This window comes from Amblyraja radiata, chromosome 18 (assembly GCF_010909765.2).
Source record: "Amblyraja radiata isolate CabotCenter1 chromosome 18, sAmbRad1.1.pri, whole genome shotgun sequence".
NCBI lineage: Eukaryota > Metazoa > Chordata > Chondrichthyes > Rajiformes > Rajidae > Amblyraja > Amblyraja radiata.
The window spans coordinates 3,398,038-3,416,034 of record NC_045973.1 but is presented as its reverse complement, the minus strand read 5'-3'; the positions used below and the strand labels follow the sequence as shown (position 1 = coordinate 3,416,034).

General features: G+C 48.4%; 1 protein-coding gene across 2 annotated transcripts in view; it reads right to left on the bottom strand.

Annotated features, from left to right (window-relative positions):
- The window catches only part of abhd6 (abhydrolase domain containing 6, acylglycerol lipase), a 31,203-nt gene extending 20,998 nt beyond the window's left edge, over nucleotides 1-10,205 (bottom strand). The window contains exon 1 of one of the 2 annotated variants that reach the window (XM_033036616.1): nucleotides 10,052-10,205. The gene's annotated coding sequence lies outside the window, so the exon portion shown is untranslated. Of the gene's footprint in view, nucleotides 1-9,594; nucleotides 9,679-10,051 lie in introns of those variants that run through there. The other variant, XM_033036619.1, reaches the window with a different exon arrangement.
- Nucleotides 10,206-17,997: the final 7,792 nt, after the last annotated feature.

The following is a 17,997-nucleotide window of genomic DNA, read 5'->3' as shown; positions in this document are numbered from 1 at the left end:
CCCGGGACCCTGGCGCTGTGAGGCAGTAACTCTACTGATGCGCCACCGTTCCGCCCATGATGGCAGATGCCATCTGGCATCTTATCCAGCAGCAACACTTTCATTTGCCTCCTCCATGTGAAGTAGGGACGAAACACAAGGTGCTGGAGGAACTCAGCGGGTCAGGCAGGTGCGTTTCGGGCCAGGACCCTTCTTCAGACAGTACAATGAAACTATAGTTGTGTAATTTATATGTGGAAATTAAAATATAAAATATTCTGTATTGACCCACCCCCATCCCACCTCCACCCCCACCCCACTCCACTCCAACCCCACTCCACTCCACTCCAAACCCACTCCACTCCAACCCCACTCCACTCCACTCCAACCCCACTCCACTCCAACCCTACCCCACTCCCACCCCCACCTCCACCCCCTCCCCACTCCAGCCCCACTCCAGCCCCACTCCACTCCACTCCAACCCCACCCCACTCCCACCCCCACCTCCACCCCCACCCCACTCCACTCCATCCCCCACCCACCCCCACCTCCACCCCCACCCCCAATCCACCCCTACCCGCACCCCCACCCCAACACCACCCCCAATCCACCCCTACCCGCACCCCCACCCCAACACCACCCCAAACACCACCCCCACTCCACTCCACCCCCCACCTCCACCCCCCCCCCTCCACCCCCACCCCAACCCACCCCCACCCCAACACCACCCCAACACCACCCCCACTCCACTCCACCCCCCCCCTCCACCCCCCACCTCCACCCCCACCCCACCCCCACCCCAACACCACCCCCACTCCACTCCACCCGCCACTCCACTCCACTCCACCCCCCACCTCCACCCCCCACCTCCACCCCCACCCCAACCCACCCCCACCCCAACACCACCCCAACACCACCCCACCCCCACCCCCACTGTCTAATCTTGGCATCATGTTTGGCACAGACATTGTGGGCCGAAGGGCCTGTTCCTGTGACCACGATTCAAAACGTCACCCATTCCCTCTCTCGCCAGAGATGCTGCCTGACCCGCTGAGCACCTCTGGCAATTTGTGTCTATTTTCAGTGTAAACCAGCATCTCCAGTTCCTTTCTACAAACGAACAGTTAAAAATGTCCTTCCCGCAATAAAATTCAACGTCTCGGAATCTACATTAGAATAATCTTCAATAAAATGCAAAAGGCGATTTCATTTCAACTACAGATATTGCTTAGAAAACTGGGGCAGGATGTGGGAACAGTGGGATATATAAATAGTGACATCAAGTCAGCAGGACCAAACTGATAATCCAGGAGCTGCGATGGATTTCATTCAGTTAATGTTTTGCTACATACAGTAGCAATAGACAGGAGATTGTAACACCAGTTCAAGGATAAATACAATGGGGCATTATTATTTTATTTAATTCACATGTTTAATTGATGGTGTTTTATTATTAACGTTTAATGTTTTATAGTTTACTCCTCCATGGCCAGAGTGAGTCCCAGCACAAATTGGAGGAGCAGCACCTCATATTTCGCTTGGGTAGTTTACACCCCAGCAGTATGAACATTGACTTCTCCAATTTCAGGTAGTCCCTTGCTTTCTCCCTCCTTCCCCTCCCCTTCCCAGCTCTCCCACAGCCCGCTGTCGCCGCTTCTTCTCACCCCCACATCAGTCTGAAGAAGGGTCTCGAACCGAAACATCGCCTATTCCTTCGCTCCATAGATGCTGCCTCACCCGCTGAGTGTCTCCAGCATTTTTGTCTACCGTCGATTTTTCCAGCATCTGCAGTTCCTTCTTAAACATTTAATGTTTTATGTGTCATTCCTAGCTGTCACTGTATGTCATGTTGTCACTTGCGGGCGGAGCACCAAGGCAAATTCCTTGTATGTGAATACTTGGCCAATAAACCTATTCATTCATTCATTCATTTCTAACGCAGCAAATGATGAGATAGATTGAGTTCATTAAAGCAGGTCAAAGATAGGTCGGTATAAATAATTTAAGCAGCACAAGCCACCTTCAAAGTGTCAGAAACTCATCCATACATAATGCATATGAAAGTCATAGATAGAGTGGATGTTTCCACTGGTGGGAGAGTCTAGGACCAGAGGTCGCAGCCTCAGAATTAAAGGACGCTCTTTTAGAAAGGAGGTGAGGAGGAACTTCTTTAGTCAGAGGGTGGTGAATCTGTGGAACTCATTGCCACAGAGGCCAAGTCAGTGGATATTTTTAAGGCAGAGATAGACAAATTCTTGATTAGAACTGGTGTCAAGGGTTATGGGGAGAAGGCAGGAAAATTGGATTAGGAGGCAGAGATCAGCCATGATCGAACGGCGGAGTAGACTAGATGGGCCGAATGGCCTAATTCTGTTTCTATAACTTGTGCACTTGTGACCTATTAACAAATGGGCAGAAATGTGTAGGAAGGAACTGCAGATGCTGGTTTACACCGAAGATAGACACAAAATGCTGGAGTTACTCAGCGGGACAGGCGGCATCTCTGGAGAGAAGGATTGGATGAACCATCAGAAGAAGGGTCTGGACCCGAAATGTCACCAATTCCTTCTCTCCAGAGATGCTGCCTGCCCCGCTGTTAATCCAGCATATTGTGTCTATCTTCATTAGTCTTCTTCAGCCAGAGGGTGGTGAATCTGTGGAATTCTTTGCCACAGACGGCTGTGGAGGCCATGTCAGTGGATATATTTAAGATGGATTCTTGATTAGTTCGGGTGTCAGGGGCAATGAGGGAGAGATAGATCAGCCATGATTGAATGGCGGTGTAGACTCGATGGCCCGAATGGCCTAATTCTGCTCCTATCACTTATCACAGTCTGAAGAAGGGTCTCGACCCGAAACGTCACCCATTCCTTCGCTCCATAGATGCTGCCTCACCCACTGAGTTTCTCCAGATTTTTGTCTACCTTCAATTTTTCCAGCATCTGCAGTTCCTTCTTAAACAACGCATGAACTTATGATGTGGCAGAAATTGTTCGTGGGAAAAATATATATTTCACAAACCATCCATCTAATTCTGTCCGGTCCATTTGCCAACTGATGTTCCCATTTCAAGGCCTTTCCTTGTAATCATCTCGAGAGAACTTCCTGCAATCTACAAGCCTAGCGTATGCTTATCTTTCAAGGCGCTGGAACAATGTGTACCACCCAGACCTTCAGCTTGGCTTACATCAGCGAGTGCAGGAGGGCTTTGGAATGAAACTCGATACAGCCCCAGTCTGAGCAGTTACATAGAAACATAGAAAATAGGTGCAGGAGTAGGCCATTCGGCCCTTTGAGCCTGCACCGCCATTCAATATGATCATGGCTGATCATCCAACTCAGTATCCTGTACCTGCCTTCTCTCCATACCCCCTGATCCCTTTAGCCACAAGGGCCACATCTAACTCCCTCTTAAATATAGCCAATGAACTGGCCTCAACTACCTTCTGTGGCAGAGAATTCCACAGATTCACCACTCTCCATGCAACATGGTGTTAACTGGCCTGTCTCACTTGTGCGATTTTTTTCAGCGACTTGCCGGCATAATCGGCAAAAATGTTCAACGTGTTGAAAATCCAGCGGCGACCAGAAAAAGGTACGACCCTTTGGGCGACTACTCACGACCGTACAGGCGACATGTCGCGGGGTGACGCCTGTATGGTCGTGATTAGTCGCCCAAAGAGTCGTACCTTTTTCTGGTCGCCGGTGGATTTTCAGCATGTTGAACATTTTCGGTGACCTGCTGCGACTATGACGGGTGCCGGCAGTCGCCGAAAAAATTGCGTAAGTGGGACAAGCATTTTACAGCCCAATCTCATACCTCAGTAATTAAAGGCCATGAGCTCTATTTGTTTGTGTCATTACGTTTGAACCTTCATAAAATCAATTTTAAAATCATTGAATGTGAACTTTGCTGTTTGCAGACTTTTCCTTTGATTGGATTTGTCTTTTTCAGTTTTCAGTTTAAGAGTTACAGCGAGGGCACAGGCCCTTCGGCCCACCGTGTTCGTGCCGCACACTAATGCTATCCTACACACACTAGGAACAATTTACATGTATACCAAGCCAATTAACCTACAAATCTGCATGTCTTTGGAGTGTGGGAGGAAACCGGAGCGTCCGGAGAAAACCCTCGCAGGTCATGGGGAGAATGTATTAACCTTGTACAGACACACACCCATAGTCAGGATCGAACCTGGCTCTCTGGGGCTGCGAGGCAGCAGCTCTACCCGCTGCACCCCGAGTGGCGCCCTTTTAGAACAGTAGATTTTTTGGGGCAGCGCAGTGGCGCAGCTGGTAGTGCCGCTTCCTCACAGCGCCGGAGTCGTACGTCTCTGGCATGCGGGAGGAAACCGGAGCACCCGGAGGAAATCTGGGCAAGAGTGTTGTTCCCACGATTTGTGTGTGATTCACTCTAGTGCTGAATTATCCAGCTCATTAGAACTGGTGGGAACATGCAAAAAGTTTTTAAGAAGGAACTGCAGATGCTGGAAAATCGAAGGTAGACAAAAGTGCTGGAGAAACTCAGCGGGTGCAGCAGCATCTATGGAGCGAAGGAAATAGGCAACATTTCGGGCCGAAACCCTCGGGTTTCGGCCCGAAACGTTGCCTATTTCCTTCTCGACTACCTCATTACAAACATTGGAATATTGTAGGTAGACAAAAGTGCTGGAGAAACTCAGCGGGTGCAGCAGCATCTATGGAGCGAAGAAAATAGGCAACGTTTGCAACATGAAAAAAAATCTTTCTTAATTATGTTATTGATAGAACAAAGGCCATTGACATCACAGATTGCAGGTTAAAGATAAAAACAGATGATGAATAAGGCAAAGCCTATAAATTGTGGCAGATTAGTCCAAAGTTCCAAAACGGCAACATCTTAATACATTAACTCCACTGCTTAACACGTGATGTCCAAACCAAGGGAAAAACAAAATCACTATTCCTCAGTTGCATTTATTTAGCCCAGTCAACGATGGAAAAGCATTTCTCTACGAAGGAACATGAGGGTGAATGTGCAGTCTTTTTTTATCAGGGTTTGGGAAACAGTGGCTATTGGGTCAAGGTGAGAGGGACAAACAAGATTTAATGGGAACCCAAGGGGCAAGCTTTTCACACAGAGGGTGGAGTGTGTATGGAACCAGCTGCCAGAGGGGGAAGTTGGGGCAGGTACTATAATCAGCATTTCAACACCACTTGGACAGGTACATTGATAGGGGAGGGATGAGGACCCATTCCTGGACGTGCATATTTACGAAGATCTTTCCAGCACCCAGCACACTGATGCAATTATAAAGAAGGCACATCAGCGCCTCTACTTCCTGAGAAGATTACGGAGGTTCGGGATGTCGAAGAGGATTCTCCTGAACATCTACAGGTGCACGGTAGAGAGCATGCTGACTGGCTGCATCGTGGCCTGGTTCGGCAACTTGAAAATCCAGGAGCGGAAAAGACTGCAGAAAGTTGTGACCATTGCCCAGTCCATCACCGGCTCTGACCTCCCCACCATCGAAGGGATCTATCGCAGTCGCTGCCTCAAAAAGGCAGCCAACATCATCAGGGACCCACACCATCCTGGCCACACACTCATCTTACCACTGCCATCGGGAAGAAGGTACAGGAGCCTGAAAACTGTAACGTCCAGGTTCAGGAACAGCTTCTTCCCCACAGCCATCAGGCTATTGAACACGACAACAAATAAGCTCTCAACTGCAACAGCTATCATTACTATTGCACGATATTTATTATTTATTGAGTATGTGCGTATGTGTATATACACACACTGAACTTTTTTCTTCTCCCTTTACGTACTATGTTTACATATTCTGTTGTGCTGCAGCAAGCAAGAATGTCAATGTCCTATCTGGGACATATGACAATAAAACTCTCTTGACTCTCTCTAGATAGGAAAGGTTTGGAGGGTAGACAAAAAATGCTGGAGAAACTCTGCGGGTGAGGCAGCATCTATGGAGAGAAGGAATAGGTGACGTTTCGGGTCGAGACCCTTCTTCAGACCCTTCTTCAGAAACACAGGCAGATGGGATAGGATTAGATGGGGTACCTTGATCGGCAAGGTGTTTTTTTTTTTAATGCTGTTACTGTGGGACGAGGGGCCAGTTTCCATGCAGTTATCACTAAGCTAAACAGGTGGACAAAAATGCTGGAGGAACTCAGCGGGTGAGGCAGCATCTACGGAGCGAAGGAATAGGTGACGTTTCGGGTCGAGACCCTTCTTCAGACTGAAGGAATAGGTGACATTTCGGGTCGAGACCCGAAGGGTCTCGTCCCGAAACGTCACCTATTCCTTCGTTTCATAGATGCTGCCTCACCCGCTGAGTTTCTCCAGAATTTTTGTCTACCTTCGATTTTTTTCCTTCTTCAACAACATATGAACTAATGATCATCATGTGACAGAAATTGTTCGTGGGAAAACTATATATATTTCAGAAACCACCCATCTAATTCAGCACTGAGCATTTACAGAGGTGAACATGTCTTTGTGCGGTCCTGGGCTATGATTGCAGGAAGCTAGTCTGTTTTAAGATCGGAAACATGCTGAACCTTTCAATGCAATCTTTAAGAGTAAAACGGGAATCAAAAACTAGGACATGTGGGAGAAAGTTCCGGAAAGCAATACAGTGGCAGAAGCAGCTGATAGGACAGTGTCTAGTTCGGCAACAACGAGGTCTTGGCCTACTTTGTCACCGCTGGCGAGATCGGAAGGGATGTGGTGATATGTTTAGTACTAGTCGGGCATAGCAGAGGTGGTTTCACAGCACAGGGCGCCTCGAGAACACCTGGGCAACACTGGTTGAGGGAAGGGATAATCTGCCCAGATGTGGCTGAGTGGGAAAAATGAGACCAGATGTGCTCCGTTCTGGGCACCGTGTTATGGGAAAGATGCTGTCAAGCTGGAAAGGGTAGAGAGAAGATTTACGAGGATGTTGCCAGGGCCCAAGGGTCTGAGCTACAGAGACAATAGACAATAGACAATAGGTGCAGGAGTAGGCCATTCGGCCCTTCGAGCCAGCACCGCCATTTAATGTGATCATGGCTGATCATCCCCAATCAGTACCCCGTTCCTGCCTTCTCCCCATATCCCCTGACTCCGCTATTTTTAAGGGCCCTATCTAGCTCTCTCTTGAAAGCATCCAGAGAACCCACCTCTACTGCCCTCCGAGGCAGAGAATTCCACAGACTCACCACTCTCTGTGAGAAAAAGTGTTTCCTCATCTCCGTTCTAAATGGCTTACTCCTTATTCTTAAACTGTGTGGCCCCTGGTTCTGGACTCCCCCAACATCGGGAACATGTTTCCTGCCTCTAGCGTGTCCAAGCCCTTATCAAGAGTGAGGTTGGGGTAGGCTGAAGTATAAAATGATGGGAGGATCAGATCGGGTAAACGCACAGAGTCTCTTAGCCAGAGTCGGTGAATCGAGAGCCAGAGGACATGCGTTTAAGATGAGGGGGGTAAAGATTTAATAGGAACCTGAGAAGTAACTTTTTTTTAACACACAAAAGATTGGAAGTGTACGGAACGAGCTGCTGGAGGAGGTAGTTGAGGCTGGGACTATCACAACGTTGAAGAAACATTTAGACAGGTACGTGGATAGGGCAGGTTTGGAGGGACCAAACGCAGGCAGGTGGGACTAGTGTAGCTGGGACATTGTTGGCCGGTGTGGGCAAGTTGGGCCGAGGGGCCTGTTTCCACACTATCACTCTATGTCTCTCTGTGATCACAGACCAAGGGTCGAGTGGGGGACAAAGAAAAACAAAATGTTTTAAAGTCGTCAAAGATCCTTTGATAGACACAAAAAGCTGGAGTAACTCAGCGGGATGGGCAGCATCTCTGGATAAAAGGAATGGGTGAGGTTTCGGGTCGAGACACTTCTTCAGACATTTGGGCTCTGGCCATAACATGCACATGAGGAATTTGACGGGCTCGTGCCAGCGATCGCAGTGTAACTATGGAATTAGTTACTATGGAGTTTCCCGTAACTATGGAATTAGAGGGATAATGCAGAACTCGTGTGAATGGGTGATGGATGGTCGGCGTGGACTCGGTGAGCCGAAGGGCCTGTTCTCATGCTGTATCTCTAAACTAAACTAGGTTCATAAGGTTGTAAGGAATAGGAGTAGAATTTGGCCATTCGGCCCATCAAGCCTACTGCTCATTTCAAATCATGGCTGATCTATCTCTCCCTCCTAACCCCATTCTCCTGCCTTCTCCCCATTACCCCTGGCACCAGTACAGGTGCAGAGCACTAGGTTCCCTGAGTTATCGATCCCGGCACCTTTTACAAAACCTCTAGTCTCCCTCTCCCCTGACTCTCAGTCTGACGAAGGGTCTCAATAGACAATAGGCAATAGGTGCAGGAGTAGGCCATTTAGCCCTTCGAGCCAGCACTGCCATTCAATGTGATCATGGCCGATCATCCCCAATCAGTACCCCGTTCCTGCCTTCTCCCCATATCCCCTGACTCCGCTATCTTTAAGAGCCCTATCTAGCTCTCTCTTGAAAGCATCCAGAGAACCTGCCTCTACCGCCCTCTGAGGCAGAGAATTCCACAGACTCACCGCTCTCTGTGAGAAAAAGTGTTTCCTCGTCTCCGATCTAAATGGCTTACTCCTTATTCTTAAACTGTGTGGCCCCTGGTTCTGGACTCCCCCAACATCGGGAACACGTTTCCTGCCTCTAGCGCGTCCAAACCCTTAACAATCTTATATGTTTCAATGAGATGCCCTCTCATCCTTCTAAACTCAATGAGATCCCATCTCATCCGTCTCGATCCGAAACGTCACCCATTCCTTCTCCCCGGAGATGCTGCCTGACCCGCTGAGTCACTCCAGCACAATGTGCCTGTGTTCGATCTAAACTGGGTTACTAGATGTTGCAAGCTCTGCTGTGGGTGGTGGTGGAGGTAGGTGTGATAGTGGAGTTTAGGGGGGGTTTTAGACCGGCACCAGGACCTGCAGGGAATGGATTAGGTGCGGGCAGAGGAGGTTAGTTTAACTTGGCTTCATGTTGGCCAAGTTATTGTGGGCCGAAGGGCCCGTTCCCGTGCTGTACTGCTCAATGTTGAGAGCGCCTACACTGCCTTGACTACAACGGCAACAAGCAAATCTGTAGCAATGTCACTTTATATGCAGCAAAAAAACATAGGATCCAGTGACATTTCCCACCGAGGATACAAAGAACAGCGCCGGCTTACAACTAGGAGGGCAGGTGGATTTGAAGGAAGTCACATAACAGCCTCTACAAGCGTAATATCACCGCCATCAACATCGACACAAAACGCAGGAGTAACTCAGCGGGACGGGCAGCATCTCTGGAGAGAAGGAATGGGCGACGTTTCTTTAATCTGAAGAAGGGTCTCTACCCGAACCGTCACCCACTCCTTCTCTCCAGAGGCGCTGCCTGTCTGTCCCGCTGAGTTACTCCGGCATTGTGTGTCCATCTTCGGTTTAAACCAGCATCTGCGGTTCCTTCCTCCACATTCCCACCGCTACCAACATCACAATGACCAACATCCCCGCTCACAATATCTGGGTTCCCAACATCACTGTCAGGGTCAGGGTCAGGTGCAGCACATTCAGCACAGGACAGGTGTGTTTACCTGGAGGGGCTGATCCATTCACAGCTCACAGCAGCAGCAACAGCAGCAACAAGAAGGGCCGGTTTACAGATGCAACTGAGAACATTTGCTACAACCTCCCAGGTCTAAAGGTTGTGCAGCAAGGAACTGCAGATGCTGGTTTATACCGAAAATACACACAATGCTGGAGTAACTCAGCGGGACAGGCAGCAAATGTGGAGAGATGTGTGTGTGTGAGTGTGTGTGGGTGAACGTGTGTGTGTGAACGTGTGTGAGTGTGAGTGTGAGTGAGTGTGTCACACACTGGGCAACACTGGTTGAGGGAAGGGACAGGGGTTTAAAGGCGCTGTATCTGGCCCCGGTGTGCGGCTGCTGTCTAGCCGGTTGCCCCAGTGTGAGTGTGCAGGTGCCAGTGTTAACGGGACAAGCAGCGCCGACATTAAACGCCAGGACATGTCCGTAATATAAATGCACTCACCGCTCTGCGTCTCACTTCGCCGCCTCGTCTCCCTCTCTCTCTCCCTCTATCTCTCTCTCCCTCTATCTCTCTCTCCCTCTATCTCTCCCTCCCTCTATCTCTCCCTCCCACTCTCTCACTCTCACACACACACGCTCGCTCCTGCTCTGCCAAACACATTGCAAAAAAAAACACTTCCGGGGCAACATTGATGTGTTGGATGCTACAGAGCTGGAGGGAGAGAGAGGAGAGAGAGAGGGGGGAGGGAGGAGGGGGGGAGAGAGAAGAGAGAGAGAAGAGGAGCGAGGAAGAGAGAGATAGAGGAGAGAGAGGGGGGGATAGAGAAAGAGAAAGAAAATAGAGAGAGAGGAGAGAGAGAGAGAGAGTGTGTGTTACTGTGCTCAGTCCCATCTCCTGCTCACACCGGCCAGTGTGTCATCTCCAACCCCCCCCCCCCCCTCCGCCATCCATCTGAGTGCCACCACTGGCCTCTCCCAATGAAGGCAGACACAGAGTGCTGGAGTAACTCAGCGGGTCAGGCAGCATCTGTGGAGAACGTGGATAATCACTAATCATTTGCCAGGCTTTCATAAGTTCTAGGAGCAGAATTAGACCATTCGGCCCGTCAAGTCTGCTCCGCCATTCACTCATGGCTGATCCATCTCTCTACTGCCCTCTCCCCATAACCGCTGACACCCGCACTAATCAAGAATCTCTCTCTGCCTTGAAAATATCCATTGACTTGGCTGCCACAGCCTTCTGTGACAAATAGTTCCACAGATTCACCACCCTCTAACCAAAGAGATTCCTCCTCATCTCCTTCCTAAAGGTATGTCCTTCAATTGGGGTCTCCCCCCCTCCCCCCCCCCCCCCCCCCACCAATACAATTAGTGCGAAAAAGGGAACCGATCTGAAATAGAAACATAGACAATAGGTGCAGGAGTAGGCCATTCGGCAGTTCGAGCCAGCACCGCCATTCAATATGATCATGGCTGATCATCCTAAATCAGTTCCCCATTCCGGCTTTTTCCCCCTATCCCTTGATTCCGTTAGCCCTATAAGAGCTAAATCTAACTCTCTCTTGAAAACATCCAGTGAATTGGCCTCCACAGGTTCACAACTCTCTGGGTGAAAAAGTGTTTCCTCATCTCAGTCCTAAATGGCCTAACCCTTATTCTTAAACTGTGACCCCTGGTTCTGGACTCCCCCAATATCAGGAACACTTTTCCTGCATCTAGCCTGTCCAAGCCCTTAAGAATTTTATATGTTTTTATAAGATCCCCTCCGGAGTAACTCTGAATGCTGGAGTAACTCAGCGGGGCAGGCAGGCACAAATTACTCCAGCATTTTGTGTTTATCTTTTGTTTAAACCAACATCTGCAGTTCCTTCTTACAGGGTTGTGGGTTCTGTAAATTGTCCCTGGTGTGTAGGATCGTGCTAGTGTATGGGGTGATCACTGGTTGGCACAGACACAGTGGGCAGAGGGTCTGTTCCTGTATCATGCTGTATCTCTCAAAGTCTAAAAACCCCAGGGCAAAGGGCCTTTGTAGCCACGTTAAGACTCGACATTTATAACAACTTTGAAGATGAAGGATACAACATGGCTCCAGAAACATGACAACTCTTGTGAACTGTTTTAGGTTTAGAAAACCAGCGTGGCAACAGGCCCTTCAGCCCATCGAGTCTGTACCGACCAATGATCACCCGGACACTAATTCAATCCTGGACACTGGAAACAATTTACAGAAGCCAATTAGCCGACAAACCTGGAGTGTGGGAGGAAGCCTGAGCACCCGGAGAAAACCCACGCGGTCCCAGGAAGAACGTGCAAATTCCGTTCAGACAAGCATCCGTAGTCGGGATCGAACCCGGGGTCTCTGTCGCTGTGAGGCAGCAGCTCTACCGCTGCGCCACCGTGCCACCCAGCCCATTGCAATCGACTATTCTTGCACGCTTCAGTGTGATCGTGGCTGTGTGATGTAAAGTGGTAAGATTAAACGAGAACTTACCAGTTTGAAGTTTGATCTGTATTTTATGAGGAGTTACGATGAAGGATTACGTGAAGAACCCGTCCAGCACGCATGCGCGACATACTTCAAAGCAGCGGTGTGGAATCACAGGAAACACAACAATTGAAATAAACATAGTAAAGAAAAGGAGAACTAAGATACCAGTTTGATCTCTATAATTGAGGGTGGGAGCGGAGGGCACGTAATCCCTCATCGTAACTCCTCATAAAATACAGATCAAACTTCAAACTGGTAAATTCTCGTTTAATCTTACTATTTTACTTCGGAGTCACGTGAGTGACTACGTGAAGATTTTATAGCTCTGTGATTTCAAACAGTCCATACTTCACTCGCTGCCGAAGTCATCCAAGGGAGGAAGTATGTTATCGTAATGAAACATGAATCTGTTTGTAAGACAACAATGGTATTATTTGACAATAATAACAAAGAAATTAACGCTCCCCCCCCGGGCTTAAATTATATATTTTTTGCAGCGTCTAAAATTCTCTCTGCAATTGAAACAGGTTTTATAATGGCTTGTTGTAGAATGTTAAAAAGTTCTTTCCATGGACCACCCTGCTGTTATCAGAGTAGGTCCAATGGCACATCCATACTGTTTAGCCGCCGACATGGATGCTGCTCTGGTGGAGTGAGATGTGTAATATCGGTAGCCACTCCGGCAGCTCCCAATACCTGTTTGAGCCATCTAGAGATGGTTTGGCTCAGTACCCTGACCCAGTGGCTTACTAGTGGCTGACCCATTGTGCTTGTCGTCTCCCTCGGGAATTTTAGGTTGTGTTGATATTGTAGAAGGTGAGTCATGACACATAACGATGGTCAGGTGGGTACGCACGGAATTCCATAATACGTCCTGAAGTTCCTGGTCTACTCTGTTTTACCAGCTCCTGAATAATGAATGTTATTTGGTCTGATGTTACGGCCATGTTGTCCAGTCTGAGTGGATAAAGGCCTGGACCCTATGCTGAGACTAAGCCATCAGCATGGCCGTATACAGGGTAGCTGCCTCCAGAGTAAGGATCTGGCTGATGGCCATCCCTAGATAAGTCAGGACAACGTTGACATCCCAGATCTTGATATATCTAGGTCTAGGGTTTTGAATAGAAAGTACTTCTCTTTAATTTGGCCACCAGTGGACGAGACCCTATGGCCTGTTCCCCTTGGTGTCTGTCTTAGATAGACTGACAGTACATTTCTAGCGCATTAGATAGTGCTATAGTTCAGGCCTTCATCGTGGTGAAGGTTGGCCAGGAACTCCGATACATAGATTTGGTCGTTTTCTGTTCTTGAGCAGTATGTTCACACTTTCTTATACAGGAGAGATATGGAAGTCGGTGAGATGCTGTTGTCGTGTCCATGGTCCTATTTGACAATCCCAGGTCCAGCAAAAAGTCTTTTTGGAATCTGCAACCCAGTAAGCTTATTCTGTCATGGCATGGGTGACTTTCGCCTGATACAGGGTGGATCAGTAGATCTGGTCCGCTGGGAATGGTCATGGGTTTCAATGACCCTGTCAAGGACCATTGGGAACCATGGCTGTGTAGGCTAGTCGGTACTACCAAAAGTTTGAAGTAAAGTTCATCTGTATTTTGTGTAGTACTTAACTGATGAGGGAGAAAAAAGGGGGGAAAAACATAGAGATTAGTTCCCCCCCAGTTCAGCGGAAATGTATCCATCGCCACTGCCTCAAGGTCTGGCTCCCAAGCGACATATATCGGTACGTGGTGATTCAGTCGGGACGCAAAGAAATCGATATCTAGTGTTCCATATTGCTTTGTAATTTCAGCAAATACTTTGGGGTTTAACATGTCTGCCACAGTATTTAGCTTACCTAGTAGGTAAGTTGCTGATAGCAAAATATGTTTGTCGATACACCATTACCAGATTGTATTGATCAAATTGTCATAAGATATCGATTTTATCCCGCCCATGTGGTTAGTATAGGCCGCCATTGTGATATGTCAAATTGTAAACGAACATGCAAAACGGTGCGTTTTTGAACAATATGCTTTTAACCCATAGAACGCACCCAACATTTCCAACTAGATTTTATGTGCAGTGTCTGTGGTAGTGATGACTCCAGATTAGTCCATCTGCCACCTGTTCTGGATATGGGTTATTGACAAATGATGGAACTGGTACTACGCCAATGTTCTCTTCCCATCATTGTGGGTCTGAAATAGGCAATTTCATGGATCAGTCAAAGTGACCTGTATGTAGTTTAAAACCTTTGCTCTAATGCAGAGGTCCAAGTTAAGTAGCTGATAATGCTGCTACTGTTCCCAATTACTCTTGCCACTTAGTTGAATGGTTGGTTGGTTGTTACCATTTAATTTGTTTTTAGTAGCTAATGCTGCTGAATTAGCTAATTCCATGGTTTTGTCTATTGTTAAATATCTTCGAGATATGCCATGACAACATGTTTCCTTAAGTGTCAGGGCTGATTTAAAAATTTTTAGAAACAGTTTTGGCTCATATTAGCGTATTAATCTATAATTTGTGCTGCCATAGTTACCTCATCCAGGTAATTTCTTAGGTATCTTCGATGATCTTTATGGATGGATACTGAATAGTATGCATCTTTTATTCGATGCCACCATAAAGTATCGTTAGGAATCCATAGTTTGGCAGTTGCAAACGTTTCCCATTAACGTGTGTATACCTGACGAAAGTATTCAATGTGGTTAAGTCAATGATGGTGCGACATTCACCATTTTATTTGGTTTTAGTAAATTTAACACGAATTCCAAAGGTTCATATTTAGACTTCTTTAAGATCCCTTTGTATGTAACTACTCCAATTCAGCTTGACCCTCATGTTCTCTTTTTAGTGCGAGGGTAAACCCCCTTTGGAGTACATGCCGAATTGGTGGCAAGTTTCCTTAAATTCAGTTTATCCTTGAATACTTTTTGGTATATAACTGCCAAGTGTGATAGTTCTTCATGCTTCCACTAACTGGTGTAGTCCCCCCCCCCCCCCCCCCCCCCCGTTAGCAGAATCCCCTCACTTTTTATGTGATGGTGGGAACCAGACCCACCTACCTCCACTGTTGTTTTGGTGGTGTTCATCCTTTGGTTTCTGGTTCCTTGTCTGTCGGGGTGGTGTTGTTGGAGGGTGGCGCATTTTCCATGGGGCCCGCTCTGGGCCCTGTCCCGAAAGACTAGCGGGGAAGGCATGTGGGCCCCGAGCTTTCACCAGTACCATGAAGTAGACGCCTACTGGTGGATGCATAGAGGTACTGCTGTCTGGTTTTTGTGTGGTTTGCTCATTCCAGGTCCTGCCCTCATGAGGCCGAATATCTTGGATTCTTCGTCCAGTTTTTAGGCTTGATTTGGTAATTTTTGCCAGAGAGCAGGATCTGTGGTTCTGAGGTCAGCGTTCTCACAGTCCTGTGAATTTTTGAGGTTGAGGGCAGGTTTCATGGCTTCCTTCCAGAGGTTGCCAATCACATACTGTGCTGTACAGTAGAAACAGGGTGTTTTGCCAAGTCTACCCTGTCTCTGGAATGGGCATGTGAAGTGATAGCCAACGTCAGGGGTATCAATATTGCAATTTTAAGTTTTTGGGTTTAAATGCCCTGCTCAATGTACTTCCAGTAATGGTAGGCACTTTGAGCAAATGCAATTTTGGGGAAGCGTGATAAAGTCCAACGCCTCAATGACGAGTCTGAAGAAGGGTTTCGGCCCGAAACGTCGCCTATTTCCTTCGCTCCATAGATGCTGCTGCACCCGCTGAGTTCCTCCAGCAATTTTGTGTGCCTCAATGACTACCTGTCTTGGAGAGGTTTAAAGGACAGGTAGTAAGCTGGCCACCAGTTTAGGCTGTAACGGCCATCTCGCTCGTGGTGTTGCAACGTAGCGGTTTCTCACACCCAGCAGCTCTTCCTGGTCCTGTACCTCAAGCGTACTCCCGATGTTGTTCAGCCAGTGACCCCTCTTCTTGACCAGCCCAGCCCTGGTCGCCAACGATCCCCCTCTGTTGAGGGAGATGCGATGGCCCGTGCTGTTAGTGCACTGGAGCGGGAGTGTTTGTGCACCCTTGGCGAGCTTGCCCCAGCTCCCGGAGCAAGTCTCGCTGGAGTTTTTGCTCCATGACCCTTTCCCTAAGGCTTGAAAACAGTCACCTTCTCGCTCTCGGGCGGTATTTCTGCAGTGCCGGCTATGCTGAGTGAACCGGCCTGTCGTCTTCCGTGTGCCTGTCTCCAGCCCGTTGCGATTGGTCGCCAACTTGGTCGCCAACTTTGCTCAGGCGGCTGCCTCTGCCGTTCTCGGGCGGCGAGTCTCCTTGTCGGAGTTGTCAGGGATTACCGGCCGGTCTGATTCTTGATTTGCCTCCAGTCCGCTGCTGTTGGTCAGGCAGCGCTAGCGGACTGGGTTCTGCTCGGTATCCGTGATTGTGGACCGCAGCGTGTGCGGTCCAAGTGCCCCCTCTCGCCCCCCCACTGATGGAACGCTCCTGTTTCTGGAATCGAACGGGGGCGGTTTTTCCCTTTGTATTGCTTTGCTCTTTCCAGCTTTCTTAATCTGGTGTACACAAAGAAGAGCAAAGTTTTGTAATTTCGAACCTCTGGGTAAGTACTTACCCGACGGTCCGTTCTTTCAGCTTGTAGCGGGAGCGCCCGTTCTCCCGTTCGTTGCTATTGCACTGCGTGAATGCTCATGTCGCGCATGCGTGCTGGACGGGTTCTTCACGTAGTCACTCACGTGACTCCGAAGTAAAATCAAGAGTTTTACTGGTGTGTGCAAAAAATAAATGTCTTCGGACCGAGGTCCACCTGACAATAAGGCACCATTGAACCACTGAACATCAAGTTGAACTTCCCCTTTATTGTGGAAAAGTGAGACCCTCTGGGGTCACGACATGTTGCCCTGGTCCATCATCTAGAACTGAGAACCAATAGATCCTGTTCACACGCATTGGTCATATCTGTCTGTAAGGAAAATGCGTTTCTGGTTGTCAAAATTATGACTGAAGAAGGGTCTCGACCCGAAACGTCGCCTATTTCCTTCGCTCCATAGATGCTGCCTCACCCGCTGAGTTTCTCCAGCATTTTTGTCTACCTACAATATTCCAATGTCTGTAATGAGGTAGTCGGGAAGGGAATAGGCAACGTTTCGGGCCGAAACCCGAGAGGTTTGTCACAGGTTTTATTTCTATGTTTAAGAAGGAACTGCAGATGCTGGAAAATCAAAAGTGCTGGAGATTCAGCGGGTGCAGCAGCATCTATGGAGGGAATTACTATCCTCAACTACTATCTACATTGAATGGCGGTGCTGGCTCGAAGGGCCGAATGGCCTACTCCTGCACCTATTGTCTATTATCGGGGACCCCCAGACTATCTTTGATCGTATCCTACTGGTTTAACCTTGCACTAAACGTTATTCCCTTATACAATAGACAATAGGTGCAGGAGTAGGCCATTCAGCCCTACGAGCCAGCACCACCATTCAATGTGATCATGGCTGATCATCCACAATCAGTACCCCGTTCCTGCCTTCTCCCCATATCCCCTGACTCAGCTATCTTTAAGAGCCCTATCTAGCTCTCTCTTGAAGGTATCCAGAGAACCGGCCTCCACTGCCCTCTGAGGCAGAGAATTCCACAGACTCACCACTCTCTGTGTGAAAAAGTGTTTCCTCGTCTCCGTTCTAAATGGCTTACTCCTTATTCTTAAACTGTGTGGCCACTGGTTCTGGATTCCCCCAACATCGGGAACATGTTTCCTCCCTCTAGCGTGTCCAAACCCTTAACAATCTTATATGTTTCCATGAGATCCCCCTCATTCTTCTAAACTCCAGAGTGTACAAGCCCAGCTGCTCCATCCACACCATTGATGGAGACAGGGGACAGGGGTGTTCCTCTCCCCCTAAAGTCCACCACTAATTCCTTAGCCTTGTCGGTGTTGAGCTGCAGGAGATTCAGCCCACACCACTCGACAA